The sequence below is a fragment of the Branchiostoma lanceolatum genome, chromosome 5, assembly GCF_035083965.1.
Source record: "Branchiostoma lanceolatum isolate klBraLanc5 chromosome 5, klBraLanc5.hap2, whole genome shotgun sequence".
Taxonomy (NCBI): Eukaryota; Metazoa; Chordata; class Leptocardii; order Amphioxiformes; family Branchiostomatidae; genus Branchiostoma; species Branchiostoma lanceolatum.
Window position 1 is genome coordinate 18,116,442 of NC_089726.1, and position 16,649 is coordinate 18,133,090.

General features: G+C 39.4%; 1 protein-coding gene across 1 annotated transcript in view; it reads left to right on the forward strand.

Moving 5' to 3' along the window:
- Positions 1-1,381: 1,381 nt before the first annotated feature.
- LOC136435541 (NXPE family member 3-like) overlaps positions 1,382-16,649 on the forward strand; it is a 121,087-nt gene continuing 105,819 nt past the window's right edge. Inside the window, exon 1 of the mRNA XM_066429129.1 lies at positions 1,382-1,645. The gene's annotated coding sequence lies outside the window, so the exon portion shown is untranslated. The remainder of the gene's footprint in view (positions 1,646-16,649) is intronic.

Consider the following 16,649-nt stretch of genomic DNA (forward strand, 5'->3'; position numbering starts at 1 on the left):
CCTCTACACCACGCGGACACAACCCGGTGCCCGGCCGGGCTGTTTGCGAAAACGAAAAATAAAAAAAGCATGTCAAGAAAACATACAATACATGTAATGGTTAGGAGTAATTTTTAACGTTTTGTGTCTTTTGTTGTCTTTTATATCATATTTTTCGTTCCAACAAGCTGCCCCGGATTGAAAATTTGAAATTGGACCAAAGCATAAAATCAGCAGCTTTCTTTCGGTGTAGACCGCCGCAGTTCAACATTAGCATAATCGGGAATCACTTCATTACTGTGTAGTAGCTACCGAAAAAGTAGAATGAATAATAAACGTAGAATAAATAATTAATCTAATTAGTAAATCGTAAACTAGCGGTAGTCAAGCGTGTCCTGTATTGCCGGCAGTCACAAACAAGTGTCTGAGAAGGGAGACTGGCATACCGTATTTCAGTTTGTTACTGTTTGATGCTTGGACGGCCGTGGCCCGAATGACAGGCAAGTGTGTGGTTTTATAACTACATCTACAGCTACATCTACCTGCCTTAATCTCGAAGCAGATCTAACTTAGGGTTGCAAATACCGTATCCAACTGGCAAAAGGAGTTTTCAGTCTTTGCAACCCGGCGTTAGATCTGCTTGGAGATTGCCTGCCTAACCATCTAGTCCTGAGAGAATGCTGAGACCTCCTGGCAGTTTGGGGGGGGGGGGCAAGGTATGTTTTATGTTCCAGTCAAGTGTGAAATACGTCGTGGTTTGTGAACCTCGACGTACTTGACAGTTCGCCCAACAACAACAACATGCATAAGGTAGCCATTTTCATTCTGTGAGCTTTCTTTGTGCCTCCATGGTATGGCATTGTTGCGGTCTAGTGTGGTTTCAAACTTGATCAACTTTTATGTTCCAGTCAAGTTTGAAATACGTTGTGATTTGTGAACCTCGACGTAGATGGCCGGCAGTTCGCCGAATAACCGTCATGCATAAGGTAGCCATTTTCATTCTTTGAGCTTTCTTTGTGCTTCCATGGCATGGTCTAGTTGCGGTCTAGTGTGGTTTCAAAGTTTATTAACTCAAAGCTCACGACAACGACGTTTCAATAGTTTTTAACCTTGAACTACATCTGATGATGGTCCCTCTGTATAACGTGACAATATCTTTTCCAAATGCAAGAAAAATAGGAATTTGTTATGTCAATAGTCAATAATCAATAACACCATTGCCCTCATATTAAAGCAAGCTGTGTTCAATGGCCTCATTACGTGGCCTCCCATTTCAGAGGTAGAACAAAAAGTCTTTGTTTGATGGTTTAATAGTGACAAATATAGTGCCTCGGACGTCCCAGCTGTGGCATTTTGGTATGTACCCGAAGGATAGCATTGTATTTGCGTGATATACAGGCGCTAGGCTGACGCAAAGTCCGTTTTCTGAGTGGGCAATGCTGCCTGCTATATTTTATGGTCATGGATTTGAACTGTGTGAAGGAGGTCACCTCGACTGTTAGATAACTGTCCGCTTTGTGCTCAGGAGCAAAGACGTAACGTCAGCTGTATCACCAAGCATCGTGACGACAAACTTGAGCGAAGCCTAGGGCACACCGCGTCATATTTGAGAGAAGGACCCGGAGTCGAAAGCCAGCGAATTTTGGCCGAAGTAGGAAGCCAAAAGGTAAAGTATATACTTTTTCCTAAGCACTTTAGTGTGATTGAAGGGTTGAAGGTTAACAGTGTATATATAAACGGCCGTTATTTCGAATCCGATAGGTACAGTCCAAAACTCCAGAAGGGGGTGTCATTTTCCAATGAATTATACGTAATCAGACGACTTTTTACAGAATTCCGTTGTGGTGAATTAGGAGACGTGTGTTTTGTAAATCAATATGATATTCAATAACCCCGTGCAGACCCTACCCATGCATTCCCTATGCGTATAGACATATACTGAATAATTGAATATAATTAATATTTTCGACATAAGCTCGATGAAGGGCGATAAGCACATGTGCACCAAGAAGACCAATAGTTGATATCAAAGAACACAACACAAGACGAAAGTTTTTCTTATCGCCCCGAAATCAAAGTTTGTAACCCACCTTTAGTAAGCCTCATCAGACACATTATATGTAGCCATATAGGCTGCGATCACTTAATTTAATTAGAGAGTATTTGGGGACTTTAGTAGAACATTGAATGCTTTTTGATGCGCGCGGAATTTAGTGTAGTGGGTACTTCATCGTATACTGTGAAGTACTACTAGTATGCATTTTCTACTTCCTAAAATTACAATTCATTGAAAAAAAACACCCCTTTCTGGACTTTAGGACTCCTTTAAGTTGGAAGCCGATATGGGAGGTGTGACTTGCAGATGTTAGTTAAGCTGACCAAAGTTACGCCCCCCACCCCATACTTATAAAGCATTATAGACCAATTCAGTGCTCCGGTCTAAAATTCAATCTCTTTTTCAGAATGTTCAGACTTTACATTCAAACGATAGGGCACTTGGTGGGTATTTGAGGAAATGAAATCACTTTACTTTCTCATTCATGGTTAGGGAGTAATAGCTGACCAAAGTTACGCCCCCCACCCCATACTTATAAAGCATTATAGACCAATTCAGTGCTCCGGTCTAAAATTCAATCTCTTTATCAGAATGTTCAAACTTTACATTCAAACGATAGGGCACTTGGCGGGTATTTGAGGAAATGAAATCACTTTACTTTCTCATTCATGGTTAGGGAGTAATAGCTGACCAAAGTTACGCCCCCCACCCCATACTTATAAAGCATTATAGACCAATTCAGTGCTCCGGTCTAGAATTCAATCTCTTTATCAGAATGTTCAAACTTTACATTCAAACGATAGGGCACTTGGCGGGTATTTGAGGAAATGAAATCACTTTACTTTCTCATTCATGGTTAGGAAGTAATAGCTGACCAAAGTTACGCCCCCCCCCCATACTTATAAAGCATTATAGACCAATTCAGTGCTCCGGTCTAAAATTCAATCTCTTTATCAGAATGTTCAAACTTTACATTCAAACGATATTGCACTTGGCGGGTATTTGAGGAAATGAAATCACTTTACTTTCTCATTCATGGTTAGGGAGTAATAGCTGACCAAAGTTACGCCCCCCAGCCCATACTTATAAAGCATTATAGACCAATTCAGTGCTCCGGTCTAAAATTCATTCTCTTTATCAGAATGTTCAAACTTTACATTCAAACGATAGGGCACTTGGCGGGTATTTGAGGAAATGAAATCACTTTACTTTCTCATTCATGGTTAGGGAGTAATAGCTGACCAAAGTTACGCCCCCCACCCCATACTTATAAAGCATTATAGACCAATTCAGTGCTCCGGTCTAAAATTCAATCTCTTTATCAGAATGTTCAAACTTTACATTCAAACGATAGGGCACTTGGCGGGTATTTGAGGAAATGAAATCACTTTACTTTCTCATTCATGGTTAGGGAGTAATAGCTGACCAAAGTTACGCCCCCACCCCATACTTATAAAGCATTATAGACCAATTCAGTGCTCCGGTCTAAAATTCAATCTCTTTATCAGAATGTTCAAACTTTACATTCAAACGATAGGGCACTTGGCGGGTATTTGAGGAAATGAAATCACTTTACTTTCTCATTCATGGTTAGGGAGTAATAGCTGACCAAAGTTACGCCCCCCACCCCATACTTATAAAGCATTATAGACCAATTCAGTGCTCCGGTCTAAAATTCAATCTCTTTATCAGAATGTTCAAACTTTACATTCAAACGATAGGGCACTTGGCGGGTATTTGAGGAAATGAAATCACTTTACTTTCTCATTCATGGTTAGGGAGTAATAGCTGACCAAAGTTACGCCCCCCACCCCATACTTATAAAGCATTATAGACCAATTCAGTGCTCCGGTCTAAAATTCAATCTCTTTATCAGAATGTTCAAACTTTACATTCAAACGATAGGGCACTTGGCGGGTATTTGAGGAAATGAAATCACTTTACTTTCTCATTCATGGTTAGGGAGTAATAGCTGACCAAAGTTACGCCCCCCACCCCATACTTATAAAGCATTATAGACCAATTCAGTGCTCCGGTCTAAAATTCAATCTCTTTTTCAGAATGTTCAGACTTTACATTCAAACGATAGGGCACTTGGTGGGTATTTGAGGAAATGAAATCACTTTACTTTCTCATTCATGGTTAGGAAGTAATAGCTGACCAAAGTTACGCCCCCCACCCCATACTTATAAAGCATTATAGACCAATTCAGTGCTCCGGTCTAAAATTCAATCTCTTTATCAGAATGTTCAAACTTTACATTCAAACGATAGGGCACTTGGCGGGTATTTGAGGAAATGAAATCACTTTACTTTCTCATTCATGGTTAGGAAGTAATAGCTGACCAAAGTTACGCCCCCCCCCCCATACTTATAAAGCATTATAGACCAATTCAGTGCTCCGGTCTAAAATTCAATCCCTTTATCAGAATGTTCAAACTTTACATTCAAACGATAGGGCACTTGGCGGGTATTTGAGGAAATGAAATCACTTTACTTTCTCATTCATGGTTAGGGAGTAATAGCTGACCAAAGTTACGCCCCCCCACCCCATACTTATAAAGCATTATAGACCAATTCAGTGCTCCGGTCTAAAATTCAATCTCTTTATCAGAATGTTCAAACTTTACATTCAAACGATAGGGCACTTGGCGGGTATTTGAGGAAATGAAATCACTTTACTTTCTCATTCATGGTTAGGGAGTAATAGCTGACCAAAGTTACGCCCCCCACCCCATACTTATAAAGCATTATAGACCAATTGCTCCGGTCTAAAATTCAATCTCTTTATCAGAATGTTCAAACTTTACATTCAAACGATAGGGCACTTGGCGGGTATTTGAGGAAATGAAATCACTTTACTTTCTCATTCATGGTTAGGAAGTAATAGCTGACCAAAGTTACGCCCCCCACCCCATACTTATAAAGCATTATAGACCAATTGCTCCGGTCTAAAATTCAATCTCTTTATCAGAATGTTCAAACTTTACATTCAAACGATAGGGCACTTGGCGGGTATTTGAGGAAATGAAATCACTTTACTTTCTCATTCATGGTTAGGGAGTAATAGCTGACCAAAGTTACGCCCCCCAGCCCATACTTATAAAGCATTATAGACCAATTCAGTGCTCCGGTCTAGAATTCAATCTCTTTATCAGAATGTTCAAACTTTACATTCAAACGATAGGGCACTTGGCGGGTATTTGAGGAAATGAAATCACTTTACTTTCTCATTCATGGTTAGGAAGTAATAGCTGACCAAAGTTACGCCCCCCCCCATACTTATAAAGCATTATAGACCAATTCAGTGCTCCGGTCTAAAATTCAATCTCTTTATCAGAATGTTCAAACTTTACATTCAAACGATAGGGCACTTGGCGGGTATTTGAGGAAATGAAATCACTTTACTTTCTCATTCATGGTTAGGGAGTAATAGCTGACCAAAGTTACGCCCCCCAGCCCATACTTATAAAGCATTATAGACCAATTCAGTGCTCCGGTCTAAAATTCATTCTCTTTATCAGAATGTTCAAACTTTACATTCAAACGATAGGGCACTTGGCGGGTATTTGAGGAAATGAAATCACTTTACTTTCTCATTCATGGTTAGGGAGTAATAGCTGACCAAAGTTACGCCCCCCACCCCATACTTATAAAGCATTATAGACCAATTCAGTGCTCCGGTCTAAAATTCAATCTCTTTATCAGAATGTTCAAACTTTACATTCAAACGATAGGGCACTTGGCGGGTATTTGAGGAAATGAAATCACTTTACTTTCTCATTCATGGTTAGGGAGTAATAGCTGACCAAAGTTACGCCCCCACCCCATACTTATAAAGCATTATAGACCAATTCAGTGCTCCGGTCTAAAATTCAATCTCTTTATCAGAATGTTCAAACTTTACATTCAAACGATAGGGCACTTGGCGGGTATTTGAGGAAATGAAATCACTTTACTTTCTCATTCATGGTTAGGGAGTAATAGCTGACCAAAGTTACGCCCCCCACCCCATACTTATAAAGCATTATAGACCAATTCAGTGCTGCGGTCTAGAATTCAATCTCTTTATCAGAATGTTCAAACTTTACATTCAAACGATAGGGCACTTGGCGGGTATTTGAGGAAATGAAATCACTTTACTTTCTCATTCATGGTTAGGGAGTAATAGCTGACCAAAGTTATGCCCCCCACCCCATACTTATAAAGCATTATAGACCAATTCAGTGCTCCGGTCTAAAATTCAATCTCTTTATCAGAATGTTCAAACTTTACATTCAAACGATAGGGCACTTGGCGGGTATTTGAGGAAATGAAATCACTTTACTTTCTCATTCATGGTTAGGGAGTAATAGCTGACCAAAGTTACGCCCCCCACCCCATACTTATAAAGCATTATAGACCAATTCAGTGCTCCGGTCTAAAATTCAATCTCTTTATCAGAATGTTCAAACTTTACATTCAAACGATAGGGCACTTGGCGGGTATTTGAGGAAATGAAATCACTTTACTTTCTCATTCATGGTTAGGGAGTAATAGCTGACCAAAGTTACGCCCCCCACCCCATACTTATAAAGCATTATAGACCAATTCAGTGCTCCGGTCTAAAATTCAATCTCTTTTTCAGAATGTTCAGACTTTACATTCAAACGATAGGGCACTTGGTGGGTATTTGAGGAAATGAAATCACTTTACTTTCTCATTCATGGTTAGGAAGTAATAGCTGACCAAAGTTACGCCCCCCACCCCATACTTATAAAGCATTATAGACCAATTGCTCCGGTCTAAAATTCAATCTCTTTATCAGAATGTTCAAACTTTACATTCAAACGATAGGGCACTTGGCGGGTATTTGAGGAAATGAAATCACTTTACTTTCTCATTCATGGTTAGGAAGTAATAGCTGACCAAAGTTACGCCCCCCACCCCATACTTATAAAGCATTATAGACCAATTCAGTGCTCCGGTCTAAAATTCAATCTCTTTATCAGAATGTTCAAACTTTACATTCAAACGATAGGGCACTTGGCGGGTATTTGAGGAAATGAAATCACTTTACTTTCTCATTCATGGTTAGGGAGTAATAGCTGACCAAAGTTACGCCCCCCCACCCCATACTTATAAAGCATTATAGACCAATTCAGTGCTCCGGTCTAAAATTCAATCTCTTTATCAGAATGTTCAAACTTTACATTCAAACGATAGGGCACTTGGCGGGTATTTGAGGAAATGAAATCACTTTACTTTCTCATTCATGGTTAGGGAGTAATAGCTGACCAAAGTTACGCCCCCACCCCATACTTATAAAGCATTATAGACCAATTCAGTGCTCCGGTCTAAAATTCAATCTCTTTATCAGAATGTTCAAACTTTACATTCAAACGATAGGGCACTTGGCGGGTATTTGAGGAAATGAAATCACTTTACTTTCTCATTCATGGTTAGGGAGTAATAGCTGACCAAAGTTACGCCCCCCACCCCATACTTATAAAGCATTATAGACCAATTCAGTGCTCCGGTCTAAAATTCAATCTCTTTATCAGAATGTTCAAACTTTACATTCAAACGATAGGGCACTTGGCGGGTATTTGAGGAAATGAAATCACTTTACTTTCTCATTCATGGTTAGGGAGTAATAGCTGACCAAAGTTATGCCCCCCACCCCATACTTATAAAGCATTATAGACCAATTCAGTGCTCCGGTCTAAAATTCAATCTCTTTATCAGAATGTTCAAACTTTACATTCAAACGATAGGGCACTTGGCGGGTATTTGAGGAAATGAAATCACTTTACTTTCTCATTCATGGTTAGGGAGTAATAGCTGACCAAAGTTACGCCCCCCACCCCATACTTATAAAGCATTATAGACCAATTCAGTGCTCCGGTCTAAAATTCAATCTCTTTATCAGAATGTTCAAACTTTACATTCAAACGATAGGGCACTTGGCGGGTATTTGAGGAAATGAAATCACTTTACTTTCTCATTCATGGTTAGGGAGTAATAGCTGACCAAAGTTACGCCCCCCACCCCATACTTATAAAGCATTATAGACCAATTCAGTGCTCCGGTCTAAAATTCAATCTCTTTTTCAGAATGTTCAGACTTTACATTCAAACGATAGGGCACTTGGTGGGTATTTGAGGAAATGAAATCACTTTACTTTCTCATTCATGGTTAGGAAGTAATAGCTGACCAAAGTTACGCCCCCCACCCCATACTTATAAAGCATTATAGACCAATTCAGTGCTCCGGTCTAAAATTCAATCTCTTTATCAGAATGTTCAAACTTTACATTCAAACGATAGGGCACTTGGCGGGTATTTGAGGAAATGAAATCACTTTACTTTCTCATTCATGGTTAGGAAGTAATAGCTGACCAAAGTTACGCCCCCCCCCCCCATACTTATAAAGCATTATAGACCAATTCAGTGCTCCGGTCTAAAATTCAATCCCTTTATCAGAATGTTCAAACTTTACATTCAAACGATAGGGCACTTGGCGGGTATTTGAGGAAATGAAATCACTTTACTTTCTCATTCATGGTTAGGGAGTAATAGCTGACCAAAGTTACGCCCCCCCACCCCATACTTATAAAGCATTATAGACCAATTCAGTGCTCCGGTCTAAAATTCAATCTCTTTATCAGAATGTTCAAACTTTACATTCAAACGATAGGGCACTTGGCGGGTATTTGAGGAAATGAAATCACTTTACTTTCTCATTCATGGTTAGGGAGTAATAGCTGACCAAAGTTACGCCCCCCACCCCATACTTATAAAGCATTATAGACCAATTGCTCCGGTCTAAAATTCAATCTCTTTATCAGAATGTTCAAACTTTACATTCAAACGATAGGGCACTTGGCGGGTATTTGAGGAAATGAAATCACTTTACTTTCTCATTCATGGTTAGGAAGTAATAGCTGACCAAAGTTACGCCCCCCACCCCATACTTATAAAGCATTATAGACCAATTGCTCCGGTCTAAAATTCAATCTCTTTATCAGAATGTTCAAACTTTACATTCAAACGATAGGGCACTTGGCGGGTATTTGAGGAAATGAAATCACTTTACTTTCTCATTCATGGTTAGGAAGTAATAGCTGACCAAAGTTACGCCCCCCACCCCATACTTATAAAGCATTATAGACCAATTCAGTGCTCCGGTCTAAAATTCAATCTCTTTATCAGAATGTTCAAACTTTACATTCAAACGATAGGGCACTTGGCGGGTATTTGAGGAAATGAAATCACTTTACTTTCTCATTCATGGTTAGGGAGTAATAGCTGACCAAAGTTACGCCCCCCCACCCCATACTTATAAAGCATTATAGACCAATTCAGTGCTCCGGTCTAAAATTCAATCTCTTTATCAGAATGTTCAAACTTTACATTCAAACGATAGGGCACTTGGCGGGTATTTGAGGAAATGAAATCACTTTACTTTCTCATTCATGGTTAGGGAGTAATAGCTGACCAAAGTTACGCCCCCCACCCCATACTTATAAAGCATTATAGACCAATTGCTCCGGTCTAAAATTCAATCTCTTTATCAGAATGTTCAAACTTTACATTCAAACGATAGGGCACTTGGCGGGTATTTGAGGAAATGAAATCACTTTACTTTCTCATTCATGGTTAGGAAGTAATAGCTGACCAAAGTTACGCCCCCCCCCCCATACTTATAAAGCATTATAGACCAATTCAGTGCTCCGGTCTAAAATTCAATCTCTTTATCAGAATGTTCAAACTTTACATTCAAACGATATTGCACTTGGCGGGTATTTGAGGAAATGAAATCACTTTACTTTCTCATTCATGGTTAGGGAGTAATAGCTGACCAAAGTTACGCCCCCCAGCCCATACTTATAAAGCATTATAGACCAATTCAGTGCTCCGGTCTAAAATTCATTCTCTTTATCAGAATGTTCAAACTTTACATTCAAACGATAGGGCACTTGGCGGGTATTTGAGGAAATGAAATCACTTTACTTTCTCATTCATGGTTAGGGAGTAATAGCTGACCAAAGTTACGCCCCCCACCCCATACTTATAAAGCATTATAGACCAATTCAGTGCTCCGGTCTAAAATTCAATCTCTTTATCAGAATGTTCAAACTTTACATTCAAACGATAGGGCACTTGGCGGGTATTTGAGGAAATGAAATCACTTTACTTTCTCATTCATGGTTAGGGAGTAATAGCTGACCAAAGTTACGCCCCCACCCCATACTTATAAAGCATTATAGACCAATTCAGTGCTCCGGTCTAAAATTCAATCTCTTTATCAGAATGTTCAAACTTTACATTCAAACGATAGGGCACTTGGCGGGTATTTGAGGAAATGAAATCACTTTACTTTCTCATTCATGGTTAGGGAGTAATAGCTGACCAAAGTTACGCCCCCCACCCCATACTTATAAAGCATTATAGACCAATTCAGTGCTCCGGTCTAAAATTCAATCTCTTTATCAGAATGTTCAAACTTTACATTCAAACGATAGGGCACTTGGCGGGTATTTGAGGAAATGAAATCACTTTACTTTCTCATTCATGGTTAGGGAGTAATAGCTGACCAAAGTTATGCCGCCCACCCCATACTTATAAAGCATTATAGACCAATTCAGTGCTCCGGTCTAAAATTCAATCTCTTTATCAGAATGTTCAAACTTTACATTCAAACGATAGGGCACTTGGCGGGTATTTGAGGAAATGAAATCACTTTACTTTCTCATTCATGGTTAGGGAGTAATAGCTGACCAAAGTTACGCCCCCCACCCCATACTTATAAAGCATTATAGACCAATTCAGTGCTCCGGTCTAAAATTCAATCTCTTTATCAGAATGTTCAAACTTTACATTCAAACGATAGGGCACTTGGCGGGTATTTGAGGAAATGAAATCACTTTACTTTCTCATTCATGGTTAGGGAGTAATAGCTGACCAAAGTTACGCCCCCCACCCCATACTTATAAAGCATTATAGACCAATTCAGTGCTCCGGTCTAAAATTCAATCTCTTTTTCAGAATGTTCAGACTTTACATTCAAACGATAGGGCACTTGGTGGGTATTTGAGGAAATGAAATCACTTTACTTTCTCATTCATGGTTAGGAAGTAATAGCTGACCAAAGTTACGCCCCCCACCCCATACTTATAAAGCATTATAGACCAATTCAGTGCTCCGGTCTAAAATTCAATCTCTTTATCAGAATGTTCAAACTTTACATTCAAACGATAGGGCACTTGGCGGGTATTTGAGGAAATGAAATCACTTTACTTTCTCATTCATGGTTAGGAAGTAATAGCTGACCAAAGTTACGCCCCCCCCCCATACTTATAAAGCATTATAGACCAATTCAGTGCTCCGGTCTAAAATTCAATCTCTTTATCAGAATGTTCAAACTTTACATTCAAACGATAGGGCACTTGGCGGGTATTTGAGGAAATGAAATCACTTTACTTTCTCATTCATGGTTAGGGAGTAATAGCTGACCAAAGTTACGCCCCCCACCCCATACTTATAAAGCATTATAGACCAATTGCTCCGGTCTAAAATTCAATCTCTTTATCAGAATGTTCAAACTTTACATTCAAACGATAGGGCACTTGGCGGGTATTTGAGGAAATGAAATCACTTTACTTTCTCATTCATGGTTAGGAAGTAATAGCTGACCAAAGTTACGCCCCCCACCCCATACTTATAAAGCATTATAGACCAATTGCTCCGGTCTAAAATTCAATCTTTTTATCAGAATGTTCAAACTTTACATTCAAACGATAGGGCACTTGGCGGGTATTTGAGGAAATGAAATCACTTTACTTTCTCATTCATGGTTAGGAAGTAATAGCTGACCAAAGTTACGCCCCCCACCCCATACTTATAAAGCATTATAGACCAATTCAGTGCTCCGGTCTAAAATTCAATCTCTTTATCAGAATGTTCAAACTTTACATTCAAACGATAGGGCACTTGGCGGGTATTTGAGGAAATGAAATCACTTTACTTTCTCATTCATGGTTAGGGAGTAATAGCTGACCAAAGTTACGCCCCCCACCCCATACTTATAAAGCATTATAGACCAATTCAGTGCTCCGGTCTAAAATTCAATCTCTTTATCAGAATGTTCAAACTTTACATTCAAACGATAGGGCACTTGGCGGGTATTTGAGGAAATGAAATCACTTTACTTTCTCATTCATGGTTAGGGAGTAATAGCTGACCAAAGTTACGCCCCCCACCCCATACTTATAAAGCATTATAGACCAATTCAGTGCTCCGGTCTAAAATTCAATCTCTTTATCAGAATGTTCAAACTTTACATTCAAACGATAGGGCACTTGGCGGGTATTTGAGGAAATGAAATCACTTTACTTTCTCATTCATGGTTAGGGAGTAATAGCTGACCAAAGTTACGCCCCCCCCCCATACTTATAAAGCATTATAGACCAATTCAGTGCTCCGGTCTAAAATTCAATCTCTTTTTCAGAATGTTCAAACTTTACATTCAAACGATAGGGCACTTGGCGGGTATTTGAGGGAATGAAATCACTTTACTTTCTCATTCATGGTTAGGAAGTAATAGCTGACCAAAGTTACGCCCCCCACCCCATACTTATAAAGCATTATAGACCAATTCAGTGCTCCGGTCTAGAATTCAATCTCTTTATCAGAATGTTCAAACTTTACATTCAAACGATAGGGCACTTGGCGGGTATTTGAGAAAATGAAATCACTTTACTTTCTCATTCATGGTTAGGGAGTAATAGCTGACCAAAGTTACGCCCCCCACCCCATACTTATAAAGCATTATAGACCAATTCAGTGCTCCGGTCTAAAATTCAATCTCTTTATCAGAATGTTCAAACTTTACATTCAAACGATAGGGCACTTGGCGGGTATTTGAGGAAATGAAATCACTTTACTTTCTCATTCATGGTTAGGGAGTAATAGCTGACCAAAGTTACGCCCCCCCACCCCATACTTATAAAGCATTATAGACCAATTCAGTGCTCCGGTCTAAAATTCAATCTCTTTTTCAGAATGTTCAAACTTTACATTCAAACGATAGGGCACTTGGCGGGTATTTGAGGAAATGAAATCACTTTACTTTCTCATTCATGGTTAGGAAGTAATAGCTGACCAAAGTTACGCCCCCCACCCCATACTTATAAAGCATTATAGACCAATTGCTCCGGTCTAAAATTCAATCTCTTTATCAGAATGTTCAAACTTTACATTCAAACGATAGGGCACTTGGCGGGTATTTGAGGAAATGAAATCACTTTACTTTCTCATTCATGGTTAGGGAGTAATAGCTGACCAAAGTTACGCCCCCCACCCCATACTTATAAAGCATTATAGACCAATTCAGTGCTCCGGTCTAAAATTCAATCTCTTTATCAGAATGTTCAAACTTTACATTCAAACGATAGGGCACTTGGCGGGTATTTGAGGAAATGAAATCACTTTACTTTCTCATTCATGGTTAGGGAGTAATAGCTGACCAAAGTTACGCCCCCCACCCCATACTTATAAAGCATTATAGACCAATTGCTCCGGTCTAAAATTCAATCTCTTTATCAGAATGTTCAAACTTTACATTCAAACGATAGGGCACTTGGCGGGTATTTGAGGAAATGAAATCACTTTACTTTCTCATTCATGGTTAGGAAGTAATAGCTGACCAAAGTTACGCCCCCCACCCCATACTTATAAAGCATTATAGACCAATTGCTCCGGTCTAAAATTCAATCTCTTTATCAGAATGTTCAAACTTTACATTCAAACGATAGGGCACTTGGCGGGTATTTGAGGAAATGAAATCACTTTACTTTCTCATTCATGGTTAGGGAGTAATAGCTGACCAAAGTTATGCCCCCCACCCCATACTTATAAAGCATTATAGACCAATTCAGTGCTCCGGTCTAAAATTCAATCTCTTTATCAGAATGTTCAAACTTTACATTCAAACGATAGGGCACTTGGCGGGTATTTGAGGAAATGAAATCACTTTACTTTCTCATTCATGGTTAGGGAGTAATAGCTGACCAAAGTTACGCCCCCCACCCCATACTTATAAAGCATTATAGACCAATTCAGTGCTCCGGTCTAGAATTCAATCTCTTTATCAGAATGTTCAAACTTTACATTCAAACGATATGGCACTTGGCGGGTATTTGAGGAAATGAAATCACTTTACTTTCTCATTCATGGTTAGGGAGTAATAGCTGACCAAAGTTACGCCCCCCACCCCATACTTATAAAGCATTATAGACCAATTCAGTGCTCCGGTCTAAAATTCAATCTCTTTTTCAGAATGTTCAAACTTTACATTCAAACGATAGGGCACTTGGCGGGTATTTGAGGGAATGAAATCACTTTACTTTCTCATTCATGGTTAGGAAGTAATAGCTGACCAAAGTTACGCCCCCCACCCCATACTTATAAAGCATTATAGACCAATTCAGTGCTCCGGTCTAGAATTCAATCTCTTTATCAGAATGTTCAAACTTTACATTCAAACGATAGGGCACTTGGCGGGTATTTGAGAAAATGAAATCACTTTACTTTCTCATTCATGGTTAGGGAGTAATAGCTGACCAAAGTTACGCCCCCCACCCCATACTTATAAAGCATTATAGACCAATTCAGTGCTCCGGTCTAAAATTCAATCTCTTTATCAGAATGTTCAAACTTTACATTCAAACGATAGGGCACTTGGCGGGTATTTGAGGAAATGAAATCACTTTACTTTCTCATTCATGGTTAGGGAGTAATAGCTGACCAAAGTTACGCCCCCCCACCCCATACTTATAAAGCATTATAGACCAATTCAGTGCTCCGGTCTAAAATTCAATCTCTTTATCAGAATGTTCAAACTTTACATTCAAACGATAGGGCACTTGGCGGGTATTTGAGGAAATGAAATCACTTTACTTTCTCATTCATGGTTAGGAAGTAATAGCTGACCAAAGTTACGCCCCCCCCCCCATACTTATAAAGCATTATAGACCAATTGCTCCGGTCTAAAATTCAATCTCTTTATCAGAATGTTCAAACTTTACATTCAAACGATAGGGCACTTGGCGGGTATTCACGGTGGTCTGTCACTAGGGTATTCTTTCCCGTTGCTACGCGCGTTCGACAAGGTTTCGGGTTACCCGGGGCAAAGTTTTAGCTAACGGCAAAAAATTTATGAATAAACAAAATAGTAGGGACGGAAAAAATTGGTAAAAATAAAACGGAATAAACGATTTTGCAAACTTGAATGTCGACAATTTGCGCTGAATGGCCGATTTTTCTATATTTTGCTCCAAAACACGATTATTTTCAGGTTTTAGGGATACCGTTTTTTCAGGCACACATCGCAAAGGCCTGGCTTTAAATGTCAATGAATATCTCTTATCTTCATATTTTTCGTCCACCAGGAACAAAACAAAACTTTGTGTTTTTGGGATTTTTTAATTTCTTATTCTTAATATTGTGAATATCGACAAATCTTTGAAAAAATGGTATTTTTTGACATTTTTCGCACTCAATCACCCATAATTCATAATCAAGGACATTATTCAAAAATCCCAAAAACACAAACCTCGGGAAAACCGTTACGGTCATTTTGTATCGTTAATGAAGTAAGGTGGATGTTTCTTGGAGCCGTACCTTTACGATGTTTGAACGCATGTCATGCCGCACGTATAGCGGGAGGGGGAAATTAACACCGCCGTAAACAATCCTCCTAATATTCAATGTCACAAAAAACGACGCCAGTTGCTTCGTTACATGTTAGATGTCCACAACAAAGTGCCAGCATGAATATACTCTCCAGAAAACAGGTAATATTTGCGACAAACGTAGTTTTTTCCATTGAGCAAGGAAAGGGGCCCGGCCGCGCAGATTTACAGTAAGAACTTCCAATGACCGCAGGTGAACCCGAATCGAACGCGCGTTCGGATTCGATTTCGTCATTTCGAACATCATGGAACAGCGTTCGAATTCGGCTGGACATGGGAGTTTCTGAGCATATATTTGACCACCGTGATTTGAGGAAATGAAATCACTTTACTTTCTCATTCATGGTTAGGAAGTAATAGCTGACCAAAGTTACGCCCCCCACCCCATACTTATAAAGCATTATAGACCAATTCAGTGCTCCGGTCTAAAATTCAATCTCTTTATCAGAATGTTCAAACTTTACATTCAAACGATATTGCACTTGGCGGGTATTTGAGGAAATGAAATCACTTTACTTTCTCATTCATGGTTAGGGAGTAATAGCTGACCAAAGTTACGCCCCCCACCCCATACTTATAAAGCATTATAGACCAATTCAGTGCTCCGGTCTAAAATTCAATCTCTTTATCAGAATGTTCAAACTTTACATTCAAACGATAGGGCACTTGGCGGGTATTTGAGGAAATGAAATCACTTTACTTTCTCATTCATGGTTAGGGAGTAATAGCTGACCAAAGTTACGCCCCCCACCCCATACTTATAAAGCATTATAGACCAATTGCTCCGGTCTAAAATTCAATCTCTTTATCAGAATGTTCAAACTTTACATTCAAACGATAGGGCACTTGGCGGGTATTTGAGGAAATGAAATCACTTTTC